Raw genomic sequence first — 16,479 nt, 5'->3', positions numbered from 1 at the left:
CAGCAGGCTGGGTCGGCCCTTCAGAACCGCAGGTGAGTAAGCTCTACAAAGCAATGGCTGAGGTCATCCCTCTGAGGTCATCCCTCTGAGGTCATCCCTCTGAGGTCATCCCTCTGAGGTGGTTGCTATAAGGGGCATCAACCTCTGGTCCCCTCTCCACTGCAGCACAAGGTGGCAGCTTGGGAGCTTACTTTAGAGATACAAGGGAGATGTGTTCCATGCTGTTGGATGAGCTGAGCTCCGTATGTTGTTGCCTCTTAAGAGATAGACCGGTGAGTGGTGAAGAGGGCACACAGCTGACAAGACCATATTTGGGGCTAGGGAGAAGGGAGGTGGTAAAGTGATTTCTTTGGGAACAAAATATGAGGACTCAAGTTTGGAACCTCAGAGCCCCATAAAAAATGTACTCAGTGGTGAGTGCTAATGTTCTAGAGATGGTCAGGTGGAAGGCGAAGACAAGCAAATTGTTGAAAGTTTATGGGTCAGAAAACTTGGCCATGAAGATCATGGCCAACTCTGTTTCAAACACAATGTAGAAGGCACCTGAAGGCCATATTTGGGAACGTCTAATGATCTCCATACATGTACCACGCATGTGCACACCTGCACCCACATGGAAGCACACATTTGAGGGATATGCACAGGTATAATAAAGTAACTTTAGGACAAACGGGAAGGAACCGAAACTATAAGATTCAGGTGGAATCTCCCTTGAGGTGGATGAGGACCAAGGTCATTATGGACAAGGTGCAAAATAACTCCATCAGTTAATAAGCATGTATCCTCATGTATCCAGGGCTAATATAGAAACAATAGGCATATCTGCAGCTTTCTTAATACTCAATATCATTTCACAAACCTAAGATTTGCATGGCCTACAGCACTTTTGCCTTAGCTATGTTTTGGCCTAACATTCATTTCTGAATCCAGTATTTGAAAGGAAAAAAAATGTAGCAAAAAAAAAAAAACCCAAATAAACAAAAAACAAAAAACAAGAATCCAAACCAAACCAAAACCCATGGCGTTGTACCAGAGTTTGCCTATGAGTCATGATTTTAATGTTTTAATCTCCGCAAAAGTGAACTTTTTTTTTTAATGGTGTCCTTCCATATGGAGAGATACAGATAAATATAATAAAATTTAGATATAATTCAATGAGTATGCGATGAAGGGAATCTGGATAACTCTGAGAGGTGCACTGAGCTCTGGTGGCCACCACAGTACAAAGGAGGTAATGTGGAGACACCATACAGTCTGAAGAGTCGAAGGTTCCTTACAGAAAGGTTGAAGAGGCAGGCAGGCCATGTTTGACAACATCCTGCACCACAATGATGGTGAGGCGACAGTTGTTTCTAGGCTGCACAACATGCATCAAGCCAGTGAACTGGAAAATTTAGATTGGGTTTTCTAGGCTTCTTTTTTTCCTACAAAAAGTGTGTGTGTGTGTGTGTGTGTGTGTGTGTGTGTGTGTGTGTGTGTGTGTGGTTGCCTATGTGGTTGCGCTCAGCTGAACAATGAAATCTTACTTTCCATTACTACCTATAGCAGGTGGTGTCCACAGACCCAGAATGGATCTATTATTAAAAAAAAAGAAAAAATATGTTATAAGTTTAGTGGTCAACGGAGACTTGGGCCGAGTCTGAAATGATGACTGCTCTTTCTCCTCCTCCTCCTCCTCCTCCTCCTCCTCCTGCTCCTCCTCCTTCTTCTCTAACTCTCAGCCTTATCAGGTATGTGGCCTGCTTGGTCAATTATTAGGTAGATAGAGAAATAGGCGAAGTCACAAGAGATACATAGATGTAGCTAGAGAGAGATGCAGATAAGTGGATGGACACCAAGGTGTGCATAGTCAAAAGGCAGAGGGTGACCACACACTGAGAGATACATATGGAGGTATACAGAGATGCAGATGAGCACACCACAGACTGAGGTATTGATCCCTATTCCTGCACGTTCCTTGACAGGGTCTAGAAAGTTCTTCTCCTATTCTAAGATGGTGTGATTTTTTTTTTAAGTTATACAACAGGAACTTTCTTTCCTATGTGAATAGAAAGAGGCTAACAAATTGCCCAACTTACTGCTAACAAAACTAAATAGAGAGAGAGGGGAGGGAGGGAAAAAGAGGGAGGGAGGGAAGGAGGGAGGGAGGGAAAAGAGGAGGAGGAAGAGGAGGAGAAATGGTTCAACACAGATAAATAGATGAATAAAATGAACGACCTGTTTCTGGAAAATTCCTACCACAGTGTTCTTGTGTCTCAATCGTCTTTATGCCTCTGCTTTCTCTTCTGTCCTGTTTGACTAGTGAACTCTGTTTTTGGGAGCTGCCACATCTCAGGAGGTTGGCGGTGTTCTTGCTCCATGCCTATGGAAGCCTCAGTGTTCCAGTGCCCATGCAGCTCACACTTGTGAGCCCTGCAGCTTTGGGGCTATGCACAGTCTCTGCATCTCTCTTCTCAGTGCCATTCCCACAGGATTGTCTGGTGGCATCTGCCCAGTGTCTGAGTGTAGAAGGGGACAGAGACATTTAGGAAAAGAAGGTAGAGAAAACAAAGGAAGGAAAACCCACCCAGAGTTGATAATAGACAAAAAAGACATTTCAATATGTTCAATATATTCTTGCCCATTTGCAAGATAACATATATACATGTAACCATCTGCTTTTACACAGCAGTAACTGTCAGTACTGTATACATGATGTTTTACTGAATATAATTTCATTATTTCCAAACCTTTGCAAACTCAAAATAAGAAGCAACAGTGCCGTTTTCAATGGAGACCATTTCTCTTCTCACTGAATTGGCATTTTAAAATTTTCTTGAGGTGGGCACATTCCAGGAGTTAGTGTCTTCCAAAAAGACTGCTGGTGCCTCTGCTGATCAATGGTTAAGTCTGCTGGCTTTGGACTCAGACATCCAGGATCTCCTTTAACTTGCTGTCATGATACTGATTAAGACACTCAGCTAGTGGGAACCCCAGGCTCCTCACCTGTGTGAGCAGGAGAGCATTAGTGCTGACCTCATATCACGGTGAAAATTAGATGAGACCATGCATGTCACTAATGTACAGCCCTGCACTCGGGAATTATGCCACAAATGGTGGCTATTAATAAGAAGGGACTTCAGAGCAAGTCTGTGTACTGGTTGTAGCAGTGATCCTGCTGAGGGCGGGTAGAGTCATCTGCTTCCTGCTCTTCTGCATGGTCATATAGATGGGCTACCTCACCTTGGTTATGTTCACTCAGATCATGAATTCGAAACTTTCTGGAGCTTCCAAGGATGTGTGTATCTGACAACGAATTCGAACTTGGTCTTATTCGTCCAAATCGGTTTTGTTATGGTTTTTGCAGAAGGATGTGGAGACAGCATTAGTTAAATCTGCTCGTGACAGACTCTCTCACACTCTATGTACTTGGGAAAGCATGGTGCACTTTACAACTCCTGTTAGCCCTTTTCACTCTAGAACTGTCCTTACCGTGCTTTGAGAGTTCCCCGTGGGAAGATGGGAACACTGGAACTCAGAAGCTAAAATGAATTCTAAGGTCGTTGGTGTAGAGGATGGCACATTCTGACACATTCTGATTCTTTTGCTGAGAAACTTGAGAAGAAAGGTTTCGCTACAGTGGTCTTTAGCTTGATGTGTCATGAGTCTTGCTGCATTCAATTGACTCGCAGGGAAATTATTTCATGTATGCAGATACTTTTATTCAGCTTTCGAATTTTCTTTAGGGCAAAGATAGTTCATCACAATGGGGACAAAGCTGGTGGGAGGTAATTAATGCGACGTAAGTGCCCCGTAATCAGTAAGGAGGAAGTCTACAGCCAGCAGTTCTGATGAGGACAGGGGTGTCTGAGATGACCACAGGTGACATGTCCACATCACACACTTCTTCACATTCCACTTCCTCCCACCCTTCACGATGTCACTTTTGCTATAGGATTCCCATGGGCTCAGCACCCATGGACAGGACAGCAATCTAGTGCAGGTTAGATCCCGTTTTCTCTCCCTTGTATCCTTCATTACATGGAGTTCTCACCTATGTAGTCCAGTTGCTGTGACTTTATTTGCTTCTGTTGTTTGTCTTGGTTGCCATTGGTTGGTCCACTGTGAGCCAAGGTTTAACTGTGCAACCCGTGTTCATCTCAAGTTCTCTATCCTCCTGTCTCAGTTTATGGAGTGATTCCAGGCCTCATGCATCCTGTTCACTGCAGAATCACCGAGATAAACTGTCTAGACTGTTTCATACAGCTGGCCAGATCCAACAGAAAAAGACGGTGCTTCACCTCTGAAGTTGACTCTTTTTGACATTAACTTCTTGGGAATCTCTTCCAACCCTAAGTGCAACCTCATTCTGATTTAACATGAACCAGCAGAAACACTGGGTGCAAGTCTTCCAGACACCTTGCCTATAATACCAAGGTAGAACTAGGCAGCCATGTTCCTGCAATGTTGCACCGAATGATAAAAAGTGTGATGGAATGAAGCCAGACATCACTGTGACTTTCACTCCACCAACACCACAATACCCCTTCCCTGAGCATGCTTACCAAGACACCAGTACCACAGGACCCCTTCCCTGGCCACCCTTGCCTAGTCAGGAGGTAGAAGAAGATGGTTCTTGAAGCTCCCTGACCTGTGTGTAAGAACCTAACCTAACATTGCTTAAAACCAACTCCATGATGGAAAATGATCTTCCAACAGTGAAATTACACCCGAAATTTCCCTGAGTGTTTTGTTCAGGAACAGCCTCCTGATATTTGCTCCTTCCTTCACTGACTTACAAATTCATTTTCCACTGTCCTGACTATGTCCTCTTTCTCGGCTGTGGTTTATTAATCCCTCCATCCTTTCTTTTAATCACGGGGCCTAGATGCTGACTAAGCACTCGCTTTCTTGCCTAATTTTATAAACTGCTCAGCCGTGCCGCACGCCGCCGCAGCGCTGACTGTTTCCCTTTAATTATGCATTCTTGTTAACCTCCGCACGCGTTCGAAGCTGCAGACTGCCATTGACACAGTATTAATTAAAGTATATAATTTATGACACTGGAGCTGGAAATTAATAAGTGACAATACAATTACATGCTTTGCCTAATTGTCCTTCAGTAATATAGAGATTGACACTAGAAGCAACAGTGGGAGCTACGAGCACCTCATAAACCCGCAATAGCTTGGAAAGTAATCACAAGAGAATCTAAAGGAACCATCCACATTTTAAGGGACAGGATTCTGGGCTCTGAAGTGACGGGGCAATTATCTCTTCTGTTTTTATTAACAGTTTGAATCTGTGAGGGAGACATTCATTTTAATAACTGAAAAAGAGCTTTTTAAAAATATTATGTTTTATAAAACTTTGAATGAATTGTAAACAGAGTCCTTTGGACCCTGGGTGTCTTCAGCCACCTCTCTGTCACTGTTACCATTTGAATGCCTTCATCCCGTTAACCAGCTGACACCATTGCATACACCAGCAAGATTTTGCTGAAAGGACCCTGATATAGCTGTCTCTTGTGAGGCTATTCTGGGGCCTGGCAAACACAGAAGTGGATACTCAGAGGCAGCTATTGGATGTATCACAGGGCCCCCAATGGAGGAGCTAGAGAAAGTACCCAAGGAGCTAAAGGGGTCTGTAGCCCTATGGGTGGAACAACAATATGAACTAACCAGTACTCCCAGAGCTCATGTCTCTAGCTGCATATGTATCAGAAGATGGCCTAGTCGGCCATCATTGGGAAGAGAGGCCCCTTGGTCTTGCAAACTTTATATGCCTCAGTACAGGGAACGCCAGGGCCAAGAAGTGGGAGTGGGTGGGTAGGAGAATGTGGGGGGAGGGTATGGGGGACTTTTGGGACAGCATTTGAAATGTAAATGAAGAAAATAGCTAATTAAAAAAATAAATTAAAAAAAACCTGGCACATCAAGTTTCATGAGAGAAGATGGAGAATGTTCAAAATCACATGTGCGATGTGATTTTTATTATTGTGAATTCACTAAAAGATCACCATGTGTAAAACAAACAAGCAAACAAAAAAAGATGGGAAGATTCTGGGCATGACATGTCTGTGACTATTGGTTTTGAGATCTTATATTTTGACATGATGTCATTTCTTGTTCCCTGTGTAGCCTTGTTCTTTTGAACACCGTGACACAAAACCAAGTCACAAGTTGTGTTCCAGGCTTGAATCAATGACAACTCCAAGGCCAGCCAGTGTCATGTGAGTTTGGGCTCTTCCTCAGTAAAAACCACTCATTTGGTACTGTGCTGGCTTTATGCACTGAGTTTCGGTGGCTTCCCACATAAATGAACAGGTAGGGGTCACCAGTGATTCACTGTTCCCAAACTGCGGTCATTTCTACAGGGTTGAAGTTGAACACATATTTTAAGAATGTGGAAGTTGTGAAGCATAAATCAATTTTATTCTGATACCTTAAAAAAAACACACTGTACCATGTTTCACAGCTACCGGTAATGCCAACAATTTGTCAGAGCTCTTGGATATTTTGTCTGTTTGTCTTGCACAGAGCAGCTCTGTCCAAATACATGTTTGTTCAGGGCATGCGTCTTCTTGTGTCTAAGTCTGTGTATCTGTACATAGGATGTATATATATATATGTATATATATATATGTATGTATGTATATATATATATATATATATATATATATATATATATATATATATATATATATGCGTTTGCATATCTTCACGAGTATACCAGGGATGTAATGTCAAATACATTTCATCCTGAAGAAGATTCTCGATTGGATCAGGAAGATGTGGTGTTGTGAATTAGAGCAAATATTTCCTAGAATGTCATAGTACTTTTCCATAACTGTATTCCAGTACGATGTTCTAGTGAGGGGTAGGCCTCATAGTCTCAGATGTTTGGATACCCGCTCCCAGTTGGTGGTACAGTGTTGTCAGTGGAATGGGTCCTTGGACATAGGATTTGTGGTTTAAAGGCCACCACTGTCCTCAGCTACTTTGTCTCCTTTATACTCAGAATGCTAGTCCTTGGCTTCCTTGCTCTTACTGCCCCATGCTGCCCATTGCCCGCTGCCACGCTGTCGCCTTCATTAGGGATTCTTACCCTCTGGGACTTTGAGCTACAATAAACTCTTTTTTCTATACACTCCTGATTTCTATAGGTTCCCTTGCTCAGGATGTTTGACCGCAGCATCAGGAGAGTAAAGGACAGCAGGAAAGTGACTAATCCTGCACAGAACCCAGGACCCAGATCTCCCGGGCTCAGCATCTCTTCCTGTCAGTTCTGAACGGTCTCAGTCAAGAGCAGAACTCTAGGCAGTGTCCCATGGAAGAATCCATCACATTTCAGCCAAAGCATCGAGATTTGTCTTCTTTTTCTATCAAGCTTTCCTCAGGTATTTCTGTGTGGGCAATTAATTTCTTTACCATCCTTCAATAAATATCTAACAATAAAGATGATCAAAAAGTGAAAGTAGATATCGGGAGTCACCTGTATCTCTTTACCCGACAGAAATAAAGACGGCGCATCTCAAAGATGATGGGTGAGAAATGAAAAGCAATGGGCTTTCAATCCATGCAGCGAGACTGCGAAATCACAGAAACACTGAAGAGGAGACACTTTGTTGAAGGGCAACTATATGCTAGTAGATGCTGCCTTCATGGCTACAGACCTCAGGAGTCAGCTGGGTAGAGCCAACAGGGACCGGGGTAGAGTGTCAGTCTAAAACCTGGAATTCCTGAGGCATGGAAGAGTCTACGAGCTTCGGAACACAGATAATCAGGACGTTCAAGATTTGTGAATGGTTGTAGATAGTATTTTCAAAAGCACAGCCAAGCCCATTCGTGCCCTGGGACCAAGCTGATGTTCCCCATGCTGACGCAGTAATGAGATGGGGATCAGTGTTGCCCACGGACAGGGGCTTCGGCTATCAGCTGGGCAGCTCTGGCGAAGCTAGCAAGCGCGTGGTTTCAATTCACTGGCCTTTTAAAAATAGTACTTTATAATTTAATTTTATTTTCTGTTAAAAAATAGATTTTTCATACAGTGTATAGTTTCACTTCTTCCAAGTCCTTCCAGATCCCCACCCCCAACTTCCATACACACGTCTCTCCCTCCCTCCCTCCCTCCCTCTCTCTCTCTCTTTCCTCTCTCTTTCTCTCTCCCTTCCTTCTGTCCTTCCTTCCTTTCTCTTTCATTAGAAAACAAACAGGCATCTAAAATATTAAAATAAAATAAAAATAAAAACTAATAAACCAGAAGAGGATAAAACAAACAGGAAAAAGGAATTAAAGAAAATGCACAAGAAAACCCCCACATACGATCCAGAGACATACACATTCACTCACATGCAAAACCCATACAAAACAGTATCAGAAACTATAATGTATAAGCCAAAGACAGAAAAATATGCACAAAGCATTGTGAGACAAAATTCTCCAACAACACCACTGAGTTCATTTTGTGTTGCCTGTCCACTTCTGGCCATGGGTCCTGTCTTAAGTATGGTTTGTATACCCAGTGACATTGAGAATAATGAATATCACCTGCTTTCCACCCAGGATGTATTCTAGTTAGGCTTTCTATTGCTGTGATAAAATCCTGGCCAAAATCCACTTGGGGGAGGGTTAACTTCACTCACACTTCGGCGTATCAGTCCATTGTCTAGGAAATCTAGACAGGAGCTCAAGGCAGCAATCTGGAGGCAAGAACTGAAGCGAAACCATGGAGAAATGCTATTTACTGGCTTGCTCTCTGAGGCTCTCTCAACCTGTTTTCTAGTGCAAACCAGAAGTATCCACCCAGAGGTAGCATTTCCTTCAGTGGGCTGTGCCCTCCTCCTGTGTCAACCCATCAATCAAGAGAAGGCCGCATAGACATATTCACCAGGCCAGTATGACTGTGGCAATTCAATTGGGTTTCTGCTCTTTCAGGTGAGTCTAGCTTTCGTCAATTTGATGAGGAACAGCAAACATATGTGGGTACCAAAGGGTCAAAAGTAAGAGTAAATTATGGTCAACATGCACTGCCCACACTTCAGGATGTGTATGAGTCTCATCTTTGAGTTTTTAGTCTCCCACTCCATTAAAGAGGAGAAAGAAGAGGAGGGGAAGATGAGGAGGAAGAAAGGAGTCACACATGTTTTTGTAGACACTTGAGAGGAAAACAAAACACATCCATTCTACTAAATGTGTATGTATGTGTGTGTGTGTGTGTGTGTGTGTGTGTGTGTATACATTCACCAGTGTGCACACACAAATATTTACCTGTGCACATAAAAGTAAGAGGTGGTATGCAGTATCTTCCTGGAGCCCACCAATTTGACCAGACGAGGTAGCTACTAAGCCACAGGGGTCCTGGCTCTGCCCTTTTAGTGCTTGGATTACACACATGCTACCTCGTCTAACTTTCATTGCTGCCAGGGATCTAAACTCAGGTTTCTGTGCTTGTTGTACAAGAACTTTTCTGGTGAGCCACCCCTCTAGGCCAATATTTTCTCTCTACTTCCACATTCCACTACTAAAATGAGTAGACTGGGCTTGCTTCAGATTACCCTATTGTATAAAATAGCCATTGTCAGACTGTACCTAGCCTTGAATACTCCAGTTTACAAAGCAATAACCTTGATTAGAGTCACTCCATGTCGAGTATAGGTACCAAGAAAGAATGACTCTACACTTGTATGATTGTGTAGACCTTCAGCAGAAGGCATAAACTGATAAATCATTTATGGCCAGTAAACAACACCTGAAAATGTATCAATTCTTACCTTAAACACCAAGATACATGATCTTATCAAGCAAAGCAAATGTAACCCTCTCATCGGGAACTGTACGAGAAGAGGCACTCCCAAGACCAACATGTGGCAGACATGTTGACCACTCACCCATCCATCATTCCTCATGAGCCTCATGCAGGAAACACTTTGAAGGCAAAGATCTCTGAATTTGTCCCTGGGTCCCAGTCTAACTAAATTCTCTCTTGCCCACTTCATACTGACCCTTTAGTGGCCTTCTCCGGACCTGTATGTGATAGCCCTCTCCAGGACAGTGTTATTCCTGAAACTCCCAAGACTTCTCATCCTTTCTTTATATCTGGATCAGCTCTCTGCCTCTTCACAGAAGTTTCTCCAAACTCTTTCACCATTGTGTAGCCCAGAATGTGTGAAGAGTTAGCATGTGATCTGAAAGTCACGGGATCTGAGCGTAAACACTCGTGATTAAGAGCAGTATAAAAGAACTTATTACTCTAACAGTCAGTTATGAAGTAAAATCAGGGGGGCTCAGCCGATGAAACTGTTGTAAGCTAGACTTAACTTACTCAATAAATTCCAATACTGTGGGAAGACACAAGTGCATGCGTCAACATTTCGGACAGCCTAGATGGGGTTAGTGCTTTCCCAGGGAGGGGTTTCTGTAATGGCCCTGCCGTCTTCACGCAGAATCCACTTCCCCCCAGAACCTGGAAATGTCTCCTTTTTCTGTTGGTGCCAGAAAGGCACTGCTAGGGAGGTAGGAGTGTTGTTGGTGGGGATGAGGCACTGTTGTGGAAGTGGGGTACTGTTGGGAAGACATGGGGTGCTGTTGGGAAGATATGGGGTGCTGCTGGAAAGATATAGAGTGCTGTTGGGGAGGTGGAGGCATTGTTGGAAGGGTGGGGCACAGTAGTGGAAGGAACATTATAGGGAAAGGGTAGGGAACTGTAGGGAATTTGGGTACAATTGGGAAAGTTTAGGGATACTACTAAGGAGGTGCAAAAACAGAAACTCAGACTTCATTTAGCGGAGCCATGTGTGTCTGCTAGCAATGATGATCTGAGAGACAACTGTTCAGTGAGAGGTCAACCAGATGGGCCTAAGTGAAGGATTATTTCAAGCCGCATTGTTCTCTGCCAGGTGACAAGCAAGCGGTGGGTGTTTATAAAAAGCTTTAAGGGAGAGCTCAGGGTTAGATCATTCAATTCTTTAAAATATCCACAGGCAGACTGCTGGATGACAGTTTTCTCAGAAAGCTGACAGTGATGTTGTGTGACTTTTCCTACTGAGCCCTGAACAAACATCTATTTACCACCACCACCACCACCACCACCACCACCCCCAATAAAAAAAAGGCAAACAACTCAAAGAAACAGCTCACCCAATTCTCATTTAGTCCACCAATGAGTTTGGTGGGGTTACTCATGGGGACACAGGTGACTCAAGGACAGCTGTACTACCCGAAAGCCCCCGGATACCCATCCTTAGCATGAGTGACAACCCACAAAAACTGTATCCTCAGAGTTCTCAGCCACACTCGTCAGCACAACCGCAGAGAAGGGCCTTGACAATAAAACTCTCAGGCCCTTCCCATGGTGCGCTGCTACTGGGATTTAATGAGCCCCCTTCCAGAGACAGAGTGCTTCTGCTTGGAGGGAAATCCTACACAATAACTATGAATTCACCATAATCTTTCAACTGCCAACTCACCAACCACCTCTCACACTGAGGAATTCGGAAGTTGAAAATTTCGAGAGGAGGACTTAGAAGAAGGGAGGAAGGAATCTTATGTAGCTCACTTGTGGCTGGCTCTGTGATTTTCTGCCCAAGTTGGAGGTGGTTCCTTCTCCACTGGCCATCGGCTGGCATTGGCTTTTGTCCTACTTAGTCCCTCTCCTAGCCCAGCATGGTTATAAGAACCAAGGTGCATTTGAGCTCAGTTTCCAGAGACATTGGCTTCAGGAGCAGCACAAGTTGGGCACAGGTCATCCATGAGGGAGCACGGTGTTGCCCTGGGATCACGGAGGGAAACTGGAAAAAATTCACAGCTTTATTTTCTCTCAGCGCTTGCAACTCGCGAGGCTTCTGGGGAGAAATATTCACTGTGAAATCTGAACTTCTCTAGAGCCTCACAAAATTGAAACAAATTTCCATTGAGTAAAATCAGGGCAGTTGATGACCCAGCCACTTGTGCAACAATGTTGCCAGCAAGAGGCTCTCCAGCCAGTGCTTTACTGTCAGGGAGGCGCAGCCTGGGGCCATGGTGACTGATATGCCAGAGCTCCCAGGAGTGCTTAGGAAGAGGTCCACAGTGAGGGATTCAGCCAATACCACACTCACCAGCCGTCCTTCATCTATCTCCCATGAAGGAAGGAAGAGTTGGCAAGAGGACTTCTTCAGTGTAACTATAAAGTATCCTCAAACTTGAAAGTACATCAGTACAACAGACTTCCTACAGAAGTTGTTCTTTTACAAACTTTCCTCATCCTTCTCTCCTTCTGTCATTCATTTTCCCCCATTTCCTCTCTCACTCACCCTCCTCTCCTTCCTCCTCTTCTTCCCCTCCTCCCTCCCCTCCTCCTGTTCTCCCTTCTCTTCTCCTTCCTTTTCTCCCTCCTCTCTTCCCTCCTCTTCTCCTTCCCCTTCCCCTCCTCCCTCCCCTCCTTCCCCTCCTCACTCCCCTCCTCCTCCCTCCTTTCCTCCCTCCCCTTCTCCCTCCTCTTCTCCCTCCCTCTCCTGCTCACCCCCTCCCTCCTCCCCTCTTTCCTCTCCCTGCTTTCCCTCTCTCTTTACTACTTAGTGCAGAGATCAATCCACCTCCGCAAAGAGGAAGAGCAAGTCAGAAACAGCTGTCCCATCCTGGTCCAGAGCCTGCGATTCTGGTGACTAATGCTGCTGTCATAACAGCAGGATGATTTAATGCTGGCACTTAGCAACATGATAAATAGCTTGTCAGATGCAGGCAGGCAGCAAGAGAGTCAGCAGAACTGCCTGTGACAAGTTCTGAAGTATTAATCTTCAGTGAGATGGAGGCTGCAGCAGAGGGAGAGACTCAGGAAGGTGGCCACGGGACAGGGCAGGCTGTAAACAAATGCGATGGAATTTCAGGGTAAAGATATTTTGGTTTTGCTTTAGAACATTTTATCTGGGAAGTGATGTCATAAGGGTTAAAATGCGTTCTTCTCCAGAGACTCTGATGGAAGTCACCAGGAGGCCAGGAGACCTGGTCTGTACTTCCTATGTTCTCCTCCTAGAGCGTTTTGATCCATACAAGTTTATTTGAGTGACCATTTGTCACTGGGGGAGGGGCATTCCTGGAGTGAAATGGCTAAAAAAAAAAAAGACACACATACAGTTCTGCTTTCCTGCCAATGTTTTTCAAATGTACTACAGGGATGCGTATCACAAACACTGAAACAGGTAAGTGGCATGCCATCCTACAAGAAAAAAGGTGAAAGGACAAATGTCCCCATGCATGCCTTTTCTTGTATATTTGTCTTGTGTACTTGTTAATCCTTCACAAAGAGATTTGAAAATATTTTAAAATTTAAAGCAAATAAATATGTTTTCTTTTTTTGGAAAGGAGAGTTGAAACTTGTGGAGGGGCAGCTGGGTTTGTGGGAATAGGAATTGTCCCGTCAACTTCTGATGAGGTAAGGGTAGTGTGTGTGTGTTTGTGCGAGAGAGAGAGAGAGAGAGAGAGGGAGAGAGAGAGAGAGAGAGAGAGAGAGAGAGAGAGAGAGAGAGAGAGAGAGAACTATATACCAGATGGGAAGTTCACTTTGGAGGAGCCACACCACCTCCCCAGAGGCTCAGGGACCCCCTCTATTTAAAGATAGAGTTATTTGGGAGTCACCTCTGATTGTCTCAGAAATTCCTTCTGCCTTGTGTAGCAGGCAGCCACCCTCCGGCCTTCTTAGAAAGTGTACATAAGAAAAAGCAGGTGCACTGTGTTAGCTCTGGAGAGACCGGCTGTGAAGAGAGAAGGCCCTGGTAAGTTCCTCACAGGGAAAGGCAGAGCATAGGCAGGAGAGCTGCCCTGGGGAACTTGCCTGCTGCCTGGGTGTGCGCTGCCTGGGTGTCTGCCCCTGTTCGACTTCAATTTCACAGCATCAGAGGAGATGAAAGCACCATTTTGTACTGCCGGCTAATTATCTACACCCTATCAGAACTTAATGTGGAACTCACCTCTACCTACTTAGCACTTATTTAATCCTACCACCAATTATCTTTGTGCTGAATGGACTCCCGAGATAGCCATTTCTCAAGATGACTGACGGGACACTGTTCCTACAAGTGCCAATTGACCCAGGTGGCTGCGAGGAGTATGTATGGAGGGATGGGGGTGGGGATAGGGGTAGGGGTTGGGGGGGACCCTGAGTGGTAAGTGGTCTTGCTGGAGGGAGTCAGAGGATTCCTGGGCCATCGTCATGCATCTCCAGCTCGTGTTGTCAAGGCAGTAGCATAGCAACAGCATGGATGCTGGAAGGTGAAGGTTCAAGGCTCCGTCTATTTCTTGGGGGGGCAAATATGCTTTAATTATTACTATTATTATATTTTACCATTTAATGATCTAATGATTTTTTTTGCCTTTTTTATAAGATATTTTCCCCATTTACATTTCAAATGCTATCCCGAAAGTTCCTTATCCCCCCCCCCCCCAGCCCTGCTCCTCTACCCACCCACTCCCACCTCCGAGCCCCGGCATTCCCCTGTATTGGGGCAATAAAGTTTGCAAGACCAAGGGACCTCTCTTCCCAGTGATGGCCAACTAGGCCATCTTCTGATACATATGCAGTTAGAGACACAAGCTCTGGGGGTACTGGTTAGTTCATATTGCTGTTCCTCCTATAGGGTTGCAGACCCCTTCAGCTCCTTGTGTGCTTTCTCTAGCTCCTCCATTGGGGGCCCTGTGTTCCATCCAATAGATGACTGTGTGCATCCACTTCTGTATTTGCTAGGCACTGGCATAGCCTCGAGACAGCTATATCAGGGTCCTTTCAGCAAAATCTTGCTGGCATATGCAATAGTGTCTGGGTTTGGTGGCTGATTATGGGATGGATCCCCAGGTGTGGTAGTCTCTGGATGGTCCATCCTTTCATATTAGCTCCAAAGTTTGTCTCTGTAACTCCTTCTGTCTAATCATCACCCAACAAGAAAGCTCCAGGCGGCAAGCAACACAGCTCTCTGCACCTCGGGTGTCTAAGGAACAGGACAGGGTTGTCCAGCAGAGCTACTGTGATGCGTTTCATCTGAACGAATGCAGATCCTTCAGAAGACATTAACCCCGTCCAAGGACGCCTTTACAAAATGAGTCTGAGGTCTAGTGGCCATGAAGGGGATGGAAAATTTAAATTTTACTTCTAGGACTTAAACACCATCCCAAAGTACTAAAATATAGTTCATAGGTCCAAACTGTTAAACAAACATCAATGTGTGTGCGAGCAGGCATGCACAACCATGTTGGGGATGGGGTGGAGGCCTTACAGTTTGCGCTGGAAAATGAGCACAAAACTGAATGGGTTTTAGATTATGACCCTCTTTCTCTGCAGGAAAGGATGCACTTGATACAACTTCTGTTCTAGAATCCTCCTCACACAGCACGGGGAGATGTTAGGTGTAGATTAGGAGAAAAATCAATATAGCTAACTTTTGCTCAGGTCACTGGTATTCACCCCCAACATAAGTTTGGGGGTTTAAATACATGGCACCTAGCAAGGCCAGCGGTAGCAGAATTACCCAAACCCATTGTGTGTCCTCTGTGGATGCAGGTGTCGCGTGAAGCCAGAAGCTGATAAAGTGGATGAAAAATGAGACGGTGGTATCGACTGTCAAATGATTTCATTGCAGGGGAAGATGAGATTGTGGCAAGGAAACCAGGTCCCAAATCACCCATTCAGATGATATTAATTGTTCCTGATCGGGGAAGCTGGCACAAATAATTCTGTCAAAAGATTTACTGCGCAACATTCGATGCTATTTACTGATAAATGATGGGGCACTTCATTAGCTAATGTTGAAAAATCAGGGGAGACATAACAGAATTATTAGGGCTTGTATAGAAATCCTATTCTATAATGAGTTATTACTTTAAAATAACAGCAGCAATATGTTACAATTAAGCACCCTAGAAGGGTGCTTTCCACAAGAAAGGTGTTGACGTTTGAGTGATCCCTGGACCGCAGCCCTTATAAATGACTCCCACCGCCTGCCATTCATCAAAACTCCACCCGAGTTAACTAATTAAAGAACTGAACAAAGTTGCATGGGCAGCCTCGCTCGACTTCAGGGAGTCAGAACCCAGAACGGCTTGGCCAGTCAACATTTGCCCTGACTTACCTCCTTGGATTTCTTCAGCTGCCTGCTGCTTCCTGCCACTCGTTCAGTGTCAGATTCAAGATTCCATGAGGTTAGCCTGAACACACAGGGCACCCTCTCGATTCTACTGTGATCCACTTTAACAATGGTGGACTGGCTGCGGTGTAACCAGGGGTCTTTCTGTAAGATCTTAATGGCTTCACACCAGTCGGTGTATTTTAATGTCCTTCTTGCTTATTCCTTTGGATCATAAAAACTGAACAAAGAAGAACAGGGTAGGACTGGTACTGTCCCATGCTGGGAAACTCAAAGGGACTCACCACCCTGTTCTCATCTCCAGAAGCACCTTCCCAATCATGGCACGTGCACATGTATGTATGTGTGCACGCTAGCCCGTGTATGTATGCACGCACACACACAAATAA

The 16,479-nt window shown here is 44.7% G+C and overlaps 1 long non-coding RNA gene across 2 annotated transcripts; it reads left to right on the top strand.

The window, feature by feature from the left end:
- Positions 1–1,838: 1,838 nt before the first annotated feature.
- Gm30454 lies at positions 1,839–7,460 on the top strand. 2 transcript variants are annotated; one of them, XR_386395.3, is made up of 3 exons: positions 1,839–1,930; positions 6,120–6,211; positions 7,145–7,460. It is a non-coding gene; the product is annotated as a predicted gene, 30454 (long non-coding RNA). The 2 variants fall into 2 exon arrangements; XR_003952576.1 differs by lacking the exon at positions 6,120–6,211.
- The last annotated feature ends 9,019 nt before the right edge of the window (positions 7,461–16,479 follow it).

This window comes from Mus musculus, chromosome 18 (assembly GCF_000001635.26).
Source record: "Mus musculus strain C57BL/6J chromosome 18, GRCm38.p6 C57BL/6J".
In the NCBI taxonomy this organism is placed as follows: domain Eukaryota; kingdom Metazoa; phylum Chordata; class Mammalia; order Rodentia; family Muridae; genus Mus; species Mus musculus.
This window is presented reverse-complemented; position numbering and strand designations above follow the sequence as displayed.